The sequence below is a fragment of the Ricinus communis genome, chromosome 7 (genome assembly GCF_019578655.1).
Source record: "Ricinus communis isolate WT05 ecotype wild-type chromosome 7, ASM1957865v1, whole genome shotgun sequence".
Lineage (NCBI taxonomy): Eukaryota > Viridiplantae > Streptophyta > Magnoliopsida > Malpighiales > Euphorbiaceae > Ricinus > Ricinus communis.
Genome location: NC_063262.1, coordinates 5,405,874 through 5,421,791, shown reverse-complemented (window position 1 = coordinate 5,421,791; position 15,918 = coordinate 5,405,874). Strand labels below are relative to the sequence as shown.

General features: G+C 34.2%; 1 pseudogene; it reads right to left on the bottom strand.

Moving 5' to 3' along the window:
- Nucleotides 1-6,630: 6,630 nt before the first annotated feature.
- LOC8270258 lies at nt 6,631-9,059 on the bottom strand (annotated as a pseudogene).
- Between the last annotated feature and the right edge of the window lie 6,859 nt (nt 9,060-15,918).

Here is a 15,918-nt window from a genome sequence, read left to right as displayed (position 1 = left end):
GATAGTTTCCACACTTGTAAGTTTTTCTCCATTTATAATATTAATAAAAGAATCCTTATTATATAAAAGAAATGAGAAGAATTGAAGAAAACCCCTTTGCTTTGTGGAACTTGTAGGATCATGATCATAATACAATCCAATTTTTTCATCTATGGTCATCGAAATTTGATCATATCACTTTATAGCAACTGAGCTTCAATTTATCACATAAAGGACTGAAGTTTGTTGATTTTATCAATTTAGTAAGGGACATTTTAAGTAAAATTCATAGATATTTATCAACCCACACAAGTTTATACCATTTTCTCACCCCATTGGATGAACAGTGGATATCAGCATTCTGCTAGATATTCCTTAATTTGGTGTTGGGACATATTATTAAATTGAATCTGTATTCTGCATGAGTTATTATTTATAGCGAGTATGAAAGGATAGCTATCTCTTTTCATACAGTAGGAGATGAAAGCTACCTCTTTTTATATAGCAGTACATATAACTCACATCTCAATGAGCCTTCAATAGATTAAAAGAATTGATAATATTAAGTGGCAACACTTGCTCTGTTATTTTTCCTTTTAATTATGCAAGTTATTATTTAAAAAGAATTGACAATAAGTGGCAACACTAGTGTGCCAGCAAAGACCGACCTTCAGTCTTTGCGACGAAGAACGACCTTTCGAGCAACGATGAAGAACTACCAATGAAGAACATCCTTCGATCCCTGGCAAAGCAGCAACAAAGAACAGTCTTTAAACTCTATCAGAGTAACAACAAAGAACAACATTCGATTTCTGCAGAGCAATGGTGGTGAGTATCAATGCGACGGTGAAGAACGAAATGGGAATAATTTTAGTTTTTTTAAAAATAAAATTAAATATAGTAAAATTAGAATTAAAAAATAAAATATACTACTTTCTTCCCTCATAAATGGTCATTTATTTAAAAAAGATTCTTCGGCTAATAAGGCGCTTAGGTTACAACAAAAACATTCTTTAAAATTTTTTTGCACCAATAAAAAAAAGATATATGTGCTCCTGCTCCAATGTTGAGGGCTTATTTGCACATTTCCCCTATTTAAAATGGATAATAATTAAGGATCCTTGAGTACCCTTAGTGCATTGCTTTGGGGATGTCAAGCTTTTCATCTTTACTCGCTATATAGTTGTTTCAAACATCCGAAATGCCCATTAGTTTATGACAACTCCTTTAAGATGCGCAAAATGAAAACCAGTTGTTCTTTGTGCAAGTATGTCATTGGTAAAGCTGTGGATAGATTTTTTTAATTCATATCATGGAACTGGTACACATATTTTCTAAAGCTATTTACATACTGGCCCGAGTCCCTCTTCATAAATTTATTGAACAGTAATAAATGCCACTTCCATTGTAGAGGTCAGTCCCCAACTTCATATATTTCTCTTATATCAAATAACTGATGTTACAAATGACATCCATCGACCTTTGTCACTCACAGGTTTCAATCTTTTCCAATCTGCAAGGTAATAAAATATGTATTTAAAATTGAAATTCTGGTAACTGAAGATTGACAAAATAATTAAAGAGGAGCAATTAAGAACAAAAACAAAGTTCATCATGTTAAATGTCAAAAATAATAGTTTTACAGTAGATAATTCATTACTTGTTGCAACCAGTATACTGAATAGTCTCCCTATCTTCAATGTAAGAAAATGTTAAGTAATGGCTTAGTAACATTTCACCTAACACCTGAGTTTGAGCAGCGGTTCCAATGCTTATAGGGTTAAGCTTCCCAAGAACTTTCCGTTTCTTGCCAAGTTAAAAACCAATTGACGAGTAAATGAGTAACATGACTGTTGAAGGCATAAGCTTAGAAAACAATCACAGGGACCAAAGGACAATATCTATTGGTCCAGGTCTCAGATCTGTACAGCCTAAAGCTGTACAGATTGTTTATCAGAGACCTAGATTTAGGGCAAAGGAGCAACCTTTCTTCCTTAGGAAGAAAGGTCACTTCTACCTCACCCTAATCAAGAATAGAACGTTGACATAGGAATATAGGAAAGGACATCAGGCATAGTTGCCGTTATTCTTCTTCATGTATATATTAGCAACACATTGTATTGTAAATCTCAGAATACAAATTGTATATTCTATCATAGATTAATAACAACAACTCAATCAATTTCACATGGTATCAGAGTAGAATTGATCCTGTCATCATCTACCCAACCAAACAAATCAGAATTTTCTTCTGTTTCATCATGTCTCACAGTGACCTTACTAAACTTACAAACACTGTGTTAAGGGGCAACCAGAACTACTTCGAATGGTCAAGGGCCGTTTACATCAGCCTAAGTGGTAGGAAAAAATTAGGGTTCATCACAGGAACCCGAAGCAAGCCAACAATAAACAACCCTAACCAACCATCGAAAAAGGAAATTGAGGCCATCGAAGAATGGCAGACGACTGACCATATGGTCATGTCTCTTCTTACCAACATGATGGAGCCTCAGATTGCCAGATTGTGTATGCTTCTGGCATCATCACAGGCAGTGTGGGAAAAAATGAAAAATCTATATGGACAGGAGCAAAATTACGCCCACATTTTCAATTTGAAATAAGAGTTAGCATAAATTAAAAAAGGAATCCGGTCTAGCGCAAGTTACGCGACCGAGGTGCTGACTCGGTGGGAGGAACTTCAGAGTTACCTCCCACCCACAATTGACCCAGAAGAAGCAAGGAAGAGAACGGAGCAAGATTTAGTCTATACATACCTGGGTGGGCTCGATTCGAGCTATAAAGCACTTCGGTCTCAAATCCTTCTATCTAGCAACTTACACCGGCTCGACGCTGTCATAGCCTTCATTCAACAAGAGGAGACCAGAAGCATCACCATGGGGACAGTAAATAATCAAGAAACAGAAGGCAGAGCCTTCGCTTTGCACTCGCGAGAGACATCCCGAGGAAGGGGGACGCCTGTCAGCGTCGAGTGGTGTGACCACTGCAAGAAGCAAGGTCATACCCAGGAGCGCTGCTGGCATCTCCACCCTCACCTTCGGCCGACTCACAGCAGAGGCGAGCGAGGGAGAATGGAGGCAGGCGTGAAAAGGACGAGAGAAGATGAGAAACGAAAGGAGACACAAAGTTTGGCGGCGTGGGAATGAACGCGTCTAATCCTAAGGGTTATGACGCGTCCAGCGGGTCGGATCCAGCTAGCAGGTCGGGTCTTTTTAATTCAACCCGACCCGAGACCGCTACCTGCATCCGACCCAGCTCCAGCAATCCGGCCCGACCCAATAGCAACCAATAGGCCAATCCGGATCCGAATCAGTTCAACCCGCCAACCCGACCCGAATCCGGTCCAACCAAAAATTTTCAAATTTCTCAACTCCAGTCCATTTTACAGCTTCAGCAGTCCCATGGGTCAGGTTTAGTATCACAAAATTACACACATTCTTTAAATAAATGCCCAAAATGGATTAGCAATTCCGGTGCAACCGATCACATGACTTGGAATTCAACAAAATTACACAATTTTGTACCTACAGATTCCCAACATGTGATCGTTGCAAATGGGGAACGAGCCGAAATTTCTGGTTTTGGCTCTTCCAATTTGTTTAATAATACAATACAAAATATCCTTCTATTACCTAACTTTAAATCTAATTTATTATCTGTTAGTAAAATAACTAGGACTTTAAATTGTAATGTTATTTTCTCTCCATCTACAGTGATTTTTCAGGATCGAATCACCGGGAAGACGATTGGTGACGGATATCTTTAAAAATGGACTGTATTACCTCACAACCACCAATCAGTGTCTAGCCTCGACAAGTCCAGTCAATCAAGGCATGTTGATGCATAGGCGGTTTGGGCATCCGGCCGACAAAGATTTAAATCAACTTTTTTGTCTAAAAATAGATTCTGGTTGTTGTGATATTTATAAATCTTCAAAGCATACTAGATTACTTTTTCCCTTGTCCTCTACTATATCAGAAAAAATGTTTGATTTAATTCACTCTGATGTTTAGGGACCTGCCCCCGTCACCTCATATAATCACTTTCGATATTTTGTGACTTTCATCGACAATTACTCCCGAATTACTTGGGTTTATTTGCTAAAAGAAAAAAAATGACGTTTTTACATGCTTCCTCAACTTCTTTAACATCATCCAAAATCAGTATAATACCAAAATCAAAACCTTTCGCTCAGATAATGGTACTAAATATGTCAATCAAAACTTTTCCGTATTTTTTTCAAAAGAAGGCATTTTACATCAAACTACCTGCATTTATACTCCTGAACAAAATGGGGTCTCAGAAAGAAAAAATAGACACCTTCTTGAGGTCACTCGGACTCTCCTTTTCAAAACAATGTTCCCCACATTTTTTGGTAAGATGCCCTCCTAATTGCAGCATATCTCATCAACCGGCTACCAAGTCTCATTCTCAATAATCTCAGCCCTCTAGAAATTCTCAAAAAAAAAAAAAAGAATTAGGTCACATTAGAGTTTTTGGTTACACAGTTTTTATCCATGTCAGACGACACCACAAACTTTTACAAGAGTTCTGTCAAAACTATATTCCTAGGGTACTCCTTTGAGAAAAAAGGGGTATAAATGCTATGACCCCACCACCTATAAATCCTATATTTCCCGAGATGTGACCTTTGATGAAACTACCTCCTACTTTCCCTCTGAACCCACCCCCTCAGGGGGAGAGCCTTCCATTCTTGCAACAACTTCTTCAGGGGGAGAACATGAATCACAAGTAGAAGAAATTGCCATGCGAATATCATCTCGACCAACTAGACCCCCCGCCAAGCTAAAGGACTATGTGTCCTACACGGTATCAGACCCTATTCATCACTAAATTAATTATAATTCTATAACGAATTCTTATAAGGCATATTTAGGCAATCTCAGAGCACACACTGAGCCTACCTCCTTCTATGAAGCTAACACCAACTCCAATTGGTGCAAAGCCATTAAGGAAGAACTCCAGGCCTTAGAAAGAAATGACACTTGGGACCTAGTTCTCCTATCCCCAAATAAGAAACCCGTTGGCTGTAAATGGGTATATAAAATCAAATACAAGCATGATGGAACAATCGAAAGATACAAGGCTAGATTAGTAGCAAAAAGACTTCACTCAAACCTATGGAGTGGATTACCAAGAAACTTTTGCTCTTGTAGCAAAAATGAGCACTGTTCGCATTTTATTATCTGTTGCTACTAACTCAGGGTGGAGCTTATTTCAGATGGATGTTAAGAATGCATTTCTTCAAGGGTCTCTAGAAGAAGAAGTGTACATGACTCTTCCTCCAAGTCACAAATCTACCTCTTCTCCTTTCCTGGTATGTAAGCTTAAAAAGGCAATCTACGGATTGAAACAATCACCAAGAGCATAGTATGCCAAGCTAAGCCATTTTCTTCTAAACATTAATTTCAGCAAATGTGCTTCTGATTCTTCTATGTTTGTTAAGTACACACACATATACGATCATTATCCTAATATATGTAGATGATATTATCATAACTGGCAACAACAATAAGGAGATTGAGGAAGTAAAACGAAAATTAAAAGATGAATTTGACAGTGGAAAAGGTATTCTAGTTACATTACTCAGAAATTACTGATTCTCCTGCGTTCTAAGAAAATACTTAATTAAGAAATAGAGATACCGTTACATTTTGCACTGATAATTAAGTATACAAGTTTTGAAACTTCACTTGAATTACTCTCCTGTATCATTCTGACCGCATGAAATTTTCATTAACACAAATTATTGAACACATTATACATAAGAGGCCAAAACTGTGTCATTCACAGCTCATAGGCGAAATGCAATAAACAACTAAAAAGTGAATAAATAAATCACCGCTGCCTTAGGCCTAGTAAAGCAGCAATTCAAGTCAATCCTTATTGCAATTTCAGATTTTTTCTTCTTTTGCACCAATGGTTATAAATTGTTGCTAATCTATTATCGTATAGTTTCGGTACAGGTGCTAGGTATCTGTATCTGTATCAGAAGATAAACTGAATTTAGGTAGAGCTGGTCTGAACTCGGTAGAGCATTTAGTTTGTCAATGTCTAGTAAATAAAGATGTCTGCAATAGGATCAGCATTCCTGTACAAGCAATTAGAGATTTTTTTGTTCAACAATGTTGATTTAGCCAGCATTGGATGCGCATGACAAAGAAAAGTTCAGAAATAAACCTGGAGGTTTCTCCTCCACGTTATTCACAAAGTATCAACTTCGGATAAGATCAGAAAGGTGTAAGCTATGGTAATTAAGACGCACTGATAGACCTGCTAGCTAACTGACCAGGAATTTGAAGACAAGGTGAAGGCAGAAACCATCTGGAATTACCATCAAAATGAATACTAATGATACAGTGATGTAAAGAAATGGTTGGATAGGTCTAGGCTTCGTTGCGAGGAATTCTTATGAAAATATGATGCTAGCAGTGAACCACACCTTCCAGATGAACTGTGAAGCACTTTTAGCCGAATAATAATTATATACAATATACTAAAAGTAAGAACAATCATATTAAAATAATCATATCAATATATCTGAAATACACAGCTTTTATTCAATATCACAATCACTTCCTAAAGGAAAGCTGTCACAAATTCAGAACCATATCAATTTGCATTTTCAACGCCCAGCATCAAGACTGGAGTAAGTAATGGATGGTTCACTAGAGCTAGCAGATGCTGGTGGCACATGATACACGGGAACAAGCATCTTAGCAGGCAGATTTGGGAGTGCAATCTCAAACTTCAATACTTGAATTGCTTGTCTAATTGATGGCCTTAGATTGCAATCAGGATGGGCACACCATAATCCAACAATCATCAAACGCTCTGCTTCTTTCTCATTAAATTTTGAATAAAGTTCCTTGTCAACTGCCAAATGAAGATTCCCTTCTCCATAAAGTTCCCATATCCACTCTACTAAACTCATTTCATATTTATCATTAATGTGATCAATTACCCGTCTTCCACTATAATTTCTAAGGCAACCATCCCAAAACTGTACACATCAGATTCTTTACTAGCTCTCCTTGTGGTTATATATTCTGGAGCTAAGTAGCCTAATGTTCCTGCCAAACCTGTTGTTTGTGGACCAAGCTCATGGTCCGTTAGTCTTGCCAACCCAAAATCACCAAGTTTGGCATTAAAGTTTGAATCTAGCATTACATTACTTGATTTTACATCCCGGTGCACAACACATTGCTCCCACTCTTCATGAAGATAAAGTAATCCAGAGGCTAATCCCAGAGCAATCTTGTGCCTAACAGCCCAAGGAAGAGAACTTTTCTTGCCAAAGAGGTGAGAATCAAGACTACCATTTGGCATGAACTCATACACTAGTAGAAACTCACCTTTATCATGGCACCAACCCAAGAGTTGTACCAAATTTCTATGTCTCAATTGGCCAATTGTTTTTACCTCAGTAATGTACTCCCTTTTACCTTGTCTAGAACCTCTTGAAATTTTCTTTACAGCAATTGCCATGTCCATATCAATTAAGTACCCTTTGTAGACAGCACCAAATCCTCCTTTTCCCAGCATTCTTTCATTTGAAAAATTATTAGTAGCTGAAACAAGCTCTTCATAAGAAAATCTTCTTGGTGCTGCTCCTCTTTCAAGATCCTTATTGATTGATGTCAAGTTCAGTTTCTCCTTTCTTTTTCTTGCTATCATCGTTTTCCTCCTCTGAGATAACACAATTCCTGCTATCATCCCAATTCCTGCAACACATACTGAAACTGAAACACCAACTACAATTCCTGTTCTCTTTGAACTCTTTCCATTTGTCTCAACATCCAAAGTAGAGTTGAATTCCCAAGATAGAAGTTGATGTCTTTCCTTATATACACCTGTAGCAGCTGAAAATCCGACAGTAACCCATTCAGGCAAGACTTTCATCAGATCAATGACATAAGACAGACTAGTCTTCTCTAAAGGATTTGAGGTGTTCCGATAATTCCATAACAAACTTAAGTTTTTAGTACTAGAGTTGTATGTAATCCATACATTAGCAGTGTCTCCACTATGATAGCTAGCGTTCCAAGGAGTAGAATTTGCTGACGCAAGAGAGTTAATGTTGACACCTACATGCTCAACTAAAGGTTTCGGATCCCATGCTTTGTTCGGATATGAATCAAATTCCACAAAAACTATTTGGTTTTGAGAAGAATCAACAGTTGAGGTGTTAAAGAGGCCTAAATATCCACTAGCAGAGTTTGGTGGGATTTGAAATCCAACAGGAGCAAGGAAGAACGCGAAGCCGTGGCCATGTTCCATAGAATCATTAGTATCGATGATGAAGGAGAAATGTGTTAAAAAATTCGAAAGCCGCCCTGAATTTGAGTCCCAAAGTGGGACCTTTTTGATTATAGGTTGCCCAACCAACACGATAAGCGTAAGATTTTACTTTGTTAAACTCAACAACGCCAACTGAAAGCACTGCATCGCCATAATAAAGCATGTTAGTTCGATTTAATCGAAAATGAATAGAATTAGCATATGGGACAACTAAAAGGAAGAAGAACAGCATTTGCATGGCGATGAAGAGGTGATAGAAGAGGATGGCCATGGCAAGAGACGAGGTACACTTAGAAAGGGCAAGCTACTATCGATTATATATACATTAATGTTTTCACCTAATAACTTCTATTGTCGTTTTAGACAAAAATTGATTGTAAAATTCGTATTTGGTTTTGCTAACATTTGGTGGAAGCAAGAATATTTAAAAATATTTTCGAAGTCAATAATATTTTAAAAAGACTTTAGCTTTATGGGAATTAAGACTCCCTATACGTGAAGACTTTGATTTAACTCTTTATGGGACTTGATTCTTCTTTTATAGATATATTCTTAGAATTTAGTAGAGCTGAAATGTTAATAATAAAATTCTTTTTATTTTTAATTCATTTCAAAGCTAAAAGGAGATCACTAAGTTGTAAATTAATTAGTACAACTAAAGAATATAAATATAAATTTTTTATTATTCAAGTGAAATTTTTTTTTATGCTCCTGGATTGTCATTATTTTTTTTTATTAATAATTACCGATTAAGTTATATTTTTTACTTTTAATGAATCAAAGATTTGAATTCACAAAAATAAGTAAAAGATTTATTATTTGAAAGATTTTGGATTCGAGTTATCTTTTTTTTACTATGTGTATTTTATTATGTAAGGGAATGTTTACCTTTATTATGTAGTTTATAATTTATTGACTCTCTTATGAATTAAAAAAACTAATCGTGTATCAATACGTTGCACGACTGTTATTATTATTTTGATTATAAAATTAAGTTTATAAACACAATTTAATAAAAATCTTAATATTTAATATTAATTTATAATATTTTAAAAAATAATAATAAACTAACTATTTTTAAATATATTCTTAATTTTTTTAATTGTTTTGCTACATATAAACTAAAATTTTATATGTTAAAACAAATAAACATGTAAAAAATAAAAATTTTATATCCCAAAAATTAAACACACATATTAAAGAATTTAAATCTCAAAAATTTATATATTTATAGATTAAAATTAGGATATTATTTAAAACAAAAGCTAAAGTTGAGTGAATGAGAGAGCAGTTAATAATGCAGGCTTTGACATGTATTTGGCTTGATGCAGAAGTTTCAATTATAGTATCTCTAAATTACAATCAATCAGAAGTAAGCTTCGAATTAATACATTAATTTTTCTAGAAATAGATAACGATGTGATTATCATAAGCACGCACTATGTACTGGGCGAAGAAACTCAAGAATGATAGCATTTTAATTAAATAGTTTTCATCACATGCTTCACACGTGGTAAGTTATAATTATCTATATATTTAATTATTAAAAAAATTAATGAATAAAATATTATTAGAATGATAAACTTTCATCAATATACAAATTGAATATTAGGAAACTTTAATTAAATCTTTATTGTTACATTTTTATTTAATTTATGTGCATTTTATGGCATTTTTTATTTTAATAATTAGATTGCTCATTTTCTACAACTAATTTCAAATTATTGTTCTATTTAATCTATTAATTTTATTATTGTTTCTCTTTTTAATGTTTTTCGACTCAATTCATTTTTTTTTCTGCAACTAAAAGAATTCAATTTTAAACTCAACTGAAGTCGGAACTTTAATTTTTTATTTTAACTATTTTATATACTTTTCTTTTCATAATGATCTTTTCTCATTTTCAATTGGCAAACTGTTCATAGCTCAACATTTTAAAAAAAAAAGGTAAACTGTTCATATCAGATATTTTATCATTATTTTATTTTTCTATTCATTTGATTAATTTCATTTTGTTTTTAAAATATTTGGAACCTTTCCTTTTCCTATATACTTTATTAACTCAATTTAGCAAGTAAAATATACTCATAAAAATATATGTGATAACTAATTCTTAGGAACTAGGCTAGCAATTTTGTTCATCTATAACTCAATTTTTTAGGCAAACTCATACCACCCTATAAAAATTTATATATAAAAACCTATACTAGACGTTTGAACTAATCAACAATGACTCGGTAAAAATTTTATATTTTTCCTCTTTTCAACATTTTCAATTTCGTACACAATAAAATAGCTGGTTAATAATTCGTGTGTCAATTTTTTTAATAGTAAAATATGATTAATATATTAAAAAAAAGAGAATTTCTTTTCATAAAATAACAAATAAATCATCACAATATAAAAATAACAACTTTAAGTTTAAGACCTCGATTTAGTGGTTGGTGCGTCAATGATACGGTGGTAACAGAAGCAATACAGTACACTATCAAATTAAATAAAATAAAAAAAGGAAATGTCAACTACAAAAGAAAAAGAAATGATAAATATACTTTGCCGGTAAACGGTAGAATTTTTTTATTTTTGAAACAATCACGGATATGAGTCTTTTTTAATTCATAAATCACTTCTCCAATATATTGTATGTTTATTATGTAACGTCTAAAGCTTCAATTCCAGTTCAGAGAAAAAAGAAAACAAGAATCTATAATTCATAATACAATATGGCAAATATAAACTAATGACAGTTGTCCCAAAAATACAGTAATGATCTCTCGATACTGGATAGCCCTTTTCAAGTCCGAAAGTTCTTTTGTATTGTACTTGCAATTTTAGTAACAACGAATGAAGCTGACAGGAATTAAAAATCTGACCCCTGCAGTATGAAACAGCCACTCTGAAACTAGATTACTGTTTCCATAACTAAGTCAAACAGTGTCTGAAATGAGCAAAACTTGCTCGCCATCAACAGAAGCAGAAAATTGCAGGTCACTTGCAAACTGCCGTCCTTTAATATATTAATGAGATAAAGAAAAGAAGAATATGGTGGAAGCCAATCAGACAGAATGCTTACTGCCTTGTTTACCCATCTGATAGAGTTGACCTTCTCTCCAAAGGAATAAAAAATTTTCCGAGAAATACACATTTAGATATCATGGTATTACTACTAAGTATTAGATATATTAATTTGTAATGTTGAAAAGTAAATCCTCAAGTCAAATAACCTTGCAATGGCAGGCAGAGGCTGGATGATGTATGAATTATAAAATAGAAAACGGTGAAGGCAACATTTGCTAAGGATTAGCTTAAGCGGCTTTCTTCCTTGCCAGGCGAGTTTTCATTTTCACGGCGAATGGAAGAAGATGGCCATCTTATGTTGTATAGTCCATAGCATGTTGGTCTTTCCGTGAACTAAAAAAAAACTCCCATGAATTAAGAAAAGAAATGATATCTCTATATGTACAAAATTTGTCCAGCCTAATTTTCATGAAGACTTTTTTGTCATTAAAAATATGCGAGTTGAAGATTTTTCGGTTCCTTGCAAACCAAATGAAATAAACTGAGGTTGGAAGGGTAAGGACCTGTTTATTTAGAGAAAATTATGTTAATTTTTTGGACAACTTTTCAAATAAAAATAGAAAATAAAACTTTGCATTTACTAGTAGTATTTTTCTAAAATGAAAATAAAAAATAGTTTTTTTATGTTTTCAAAATTATAATTGAAAAACTTTTAAAAACAAATTAAACATATTTTTTATATCTCTTTTTTCGTATATAAAGTTATTTGTTTTCAAATGAAAACAAAGAATTTAATATTTCAAGTCTGCCCTTTATATTTAAAATATTACTTAAATAGTAAGTAAAAAGTTTTTATGAAGTAAACATCTTTTACAAATTTTAAAAATTTTCTATAAAAATAAAAATATTTTGTTTTCCTTAAAAACTAAAAAATGAAAATGGAAAAAATTCTCTACAACTTAACGTGCTGTAATCTTCTCATTCTATTAACTTTAGTTTTACCTGTTGCTTTCCTGCAAAACCAGGAAACTTCATTTTGCCAAGCAAGCGGCTTTCTATTAATCTAACAGGCCGATAACACCCAACTCCATACTTTTTCTGAAAAGGGGCATTCGAATTACAGATGATTGATAATGTGAGAGGCATTCTGACATTAGGCACATCATCCTGAATTACATTACATCTCATTTTGTTCTCATAGCTAGCCGACAGATGATACTGTGTCTGGGAATATTGTTTCCGCAAATCAGTTTTGACCAGGGCACTTTATTGTCCTTCTCATGGCAGCATAGGCATCAACCTTTTTAAATTCACCAGAATTGTTAAGCTTCCATTTAATCACATCTTTAGCATCATCTTTACTTCTGTAATTTGCTCTAATAAAGTCCCAGCTTTATAAAGTTGGTACCTCAACTGAATAAGACAGAAACCAGTTGTTATTCCTCCATACAGAAGCAACACAAGCCATCTTCGTAAGGTCAGCATTAAACCTATTAATGTCAAGAAATAATTCAGTCATAGTTTCACGATCCATCCAGGTCTATACAGAACTTAAAACATTGCGCATTACCGAAAGAGAAGACAAAAAAATTGTTGAACTTCATCTTTAAAGCATCATATGGTTTTTATTAGAATTGAGATTTTCTTAAGATACTTTAAGGGATGTTGATACAAATAATCACCAAATTTTGCATTTCATTTTATTTTGTTCATAACATTTTATTTTGTTTCATTTCAATTACTCTATTTTTATTATGTTCAATTTAGTTACTTTTGTAAATGGAGATTGATACATTGTAAAAATAGTAAATGAAAAACCAATAATTAAAAATATATATCTATGGTATGTCAATTTCAGAATGACAGTCTGACTAAATTATAATCTTAATTGAAGTTAAATAATTAAAATAAATTAAATTAAATTATGAACAAAAGAAACTAGGACTATATATATCATTATCCCAATACTTAAAGGTTTTTGATGTTTTTGTTAAGCATATGTACTTATATTTGAGTGCAATAGTGGCTAAATTTACTCTTTAGCATGTGATATTTTGCATTAGGCGGTAAGTTAATTAATTACTCTGTATTTTGCAGATAAGAAGTGTCCATTAATAATTGATTTTTTTTTTTTTTTTTTACTTTTTGCTTCCCTCTTATAAACAATAATGAATTGGAAAAAGAATTAATTATTAAATGGAGGGATATTTTTCTGCTGTAACTTTTCCTCTTATTTTCAGTTGCATTTGCTGCAATTTCTCATTGCTGCTATATTATTTAATTTGTCGTCCTCATTTGCTGAAAACTAACAGTTTTCTTAAACCTCCAAATCTTAAACGTTTGAGCTTGTACTCAATGATCCACTTTCCCACAGCACAAGGTAGACTAATTACATATGAGCCCCCAAATGTGTTTTATGGCTACTGCTTTATCCAAGCAACAAAATCCTTTATGTTGGCCCTCTTTGTTTTGGAAAGCAAACATCATACCAAGTTACCGGAACACCTTTGCTAAGAGTAATTTCCACATTCCTTCCCGAGGAATTTCCTGGAAATCCTTTCAGCACTATATATTACAGTTTTGGGAAGAAGATAGAGCATAATTGTGGAAATACAGTTGAATATTAATCTGTGATGATTTATTGATATGAATTCTGAGATTATTGAGTATGAGTGATCTTGTTATATACATGTATATTTGCAACGGTTCTTTTGCTATCTATGATCCTATTCTAACGTTCCTTTCTAGCTTGGGAAGGGTGGAAGTGACCTTTCTTCCTTAGGGAAGAAAAGTTGCTCCTTTTCCCTGTTTTGATGCCTGTGATGATCTGGTTTCCTGTGATGATCCAGTCTGAGGCCATGACCAACAGTCTTTGTCTGTTGGTTCTTCCTGGAGGTCATGGACTGTTGGTCCTTGTTGGTTGTGCTTTGGTCTTGTTCCTCAACACTCCCCCTCAAGGTGGGTTCAAATAAATTAATGGAACCCATCTTGGTGAGAAGCCTATGATGATGAGATTTGTCTAGGGCCTTAGTAAAGATGTCTGCCAATTGTTCATTGCTCCTGATGAATGGGGTTTCAATTTCTCCAGATTGAACCTTTTCCCTTATAAAGTAACAATCTACTTCGATGTGTTTAGTGCGCTCGTGAAAAAAGGGATTTGAGGCAATATGTCTTGTTGCTTGATTATCACAGTACATCTTTATTGGTTCTTTGATCTTAATCCCCATATCTGTAAGAACTTGCTTGATCCATATTAGTTCGCTGGCTGTTGATGCCATTGCTCTATATTCTGCCTCTGCACTGGATCTGGCAGTTACAGTTTATTTCTGGCTTTTCCAAGTTACTAGATTGCCACCCACAAATGTACAGAAGCCAGAGGTTGATTTTCTGTCATAGCTTCCGGCCCAATCTGCATCAGAAAAGCCAACAATATCATTTGAATTGTTATTTTTCATCCAAATCCCTTGATCAGGAGTCCCCTTGAGATACCTAAGAATCCTATTGATGGCATCTAAATGACTAGTGCGAGGTGCATGCATAAACTGACTTACCACACCTACAGCGTAAGTGATGTCAGGTCTAGTTACCGTGAGATAGATTAGTTTCCCTACTAGTCATTGATAGTGCCCTATATTGTCTAAGGGATTGTCGTCTTCAAGGTTAAGTTTAACTTTAGTCTCCATTGGTGAATCTACAGGTTTTACTCCTAGTTTCCCTGTTTCTTTTAATAGATCAAGGACGTACTTTCTTTGGGACAGAAATAGACCTTTATGGGATTTGGCTATTTCTATTCCAAGAAAGTAGGACAGTTGTCCGAGATCTTTGATGTCAAATTCCTCTTTTAATTTTCGTTTTACTTCCTCAATTTCTTCATTATTGGTGCCTGTTATGATAATATCGTCAACATAAATGAGAATAATGATGGTGCAGAAATGAGTATGTTTAACGAACATAGAAGAATCAGATGCACTTTTAATGAAATTGAGTTTTAAAAGGAAAAGGCTTAGCTTAGCATACCATGCTCTTGGAGATTGTTTCAATCCATAGATGGCCTTTTTTAGTTTATATACCATGGATTGGTTGGTGGTGGCCTCATAACTTGGGGGAGGAGTCATATATACCTCTTCTTCGAGAGTCCCTTGGAGGAAAGCATTTTTTACGTCCATTTGATATAGGCTCCATCCTGAGTTAGTAGCGACAGACAATAAAATGCGAACGGTGCTCATTTTTGCTACAGGCGCAAAGGTTTCCTAATAGTCTACCCTATATGTTTGAGTAAACCCTTTTGCTACCAATCTAGCCTTATATCGCTCATTTGTTCCATCATGTTTATATTTAATTTTATATACCCATTTGCACCCAACAAGTTTTTTATCTTGTGGTAGAGGAACTAATGTCCGGGTGTCATTTTTTTCAAGGGCCTAAAGCTCCTCCTTCATGGCCTGACACCATTTAGGATCGTAGAAGGAAGATGGCTCAGTATGGGAGATGAGTTTATTTAGGTAGTTCCTATATGAGTTGGATATGTTATGGTAGCTAGTGAAGTTTTGAATAGGATACATCATCTTGTGGGACACATAG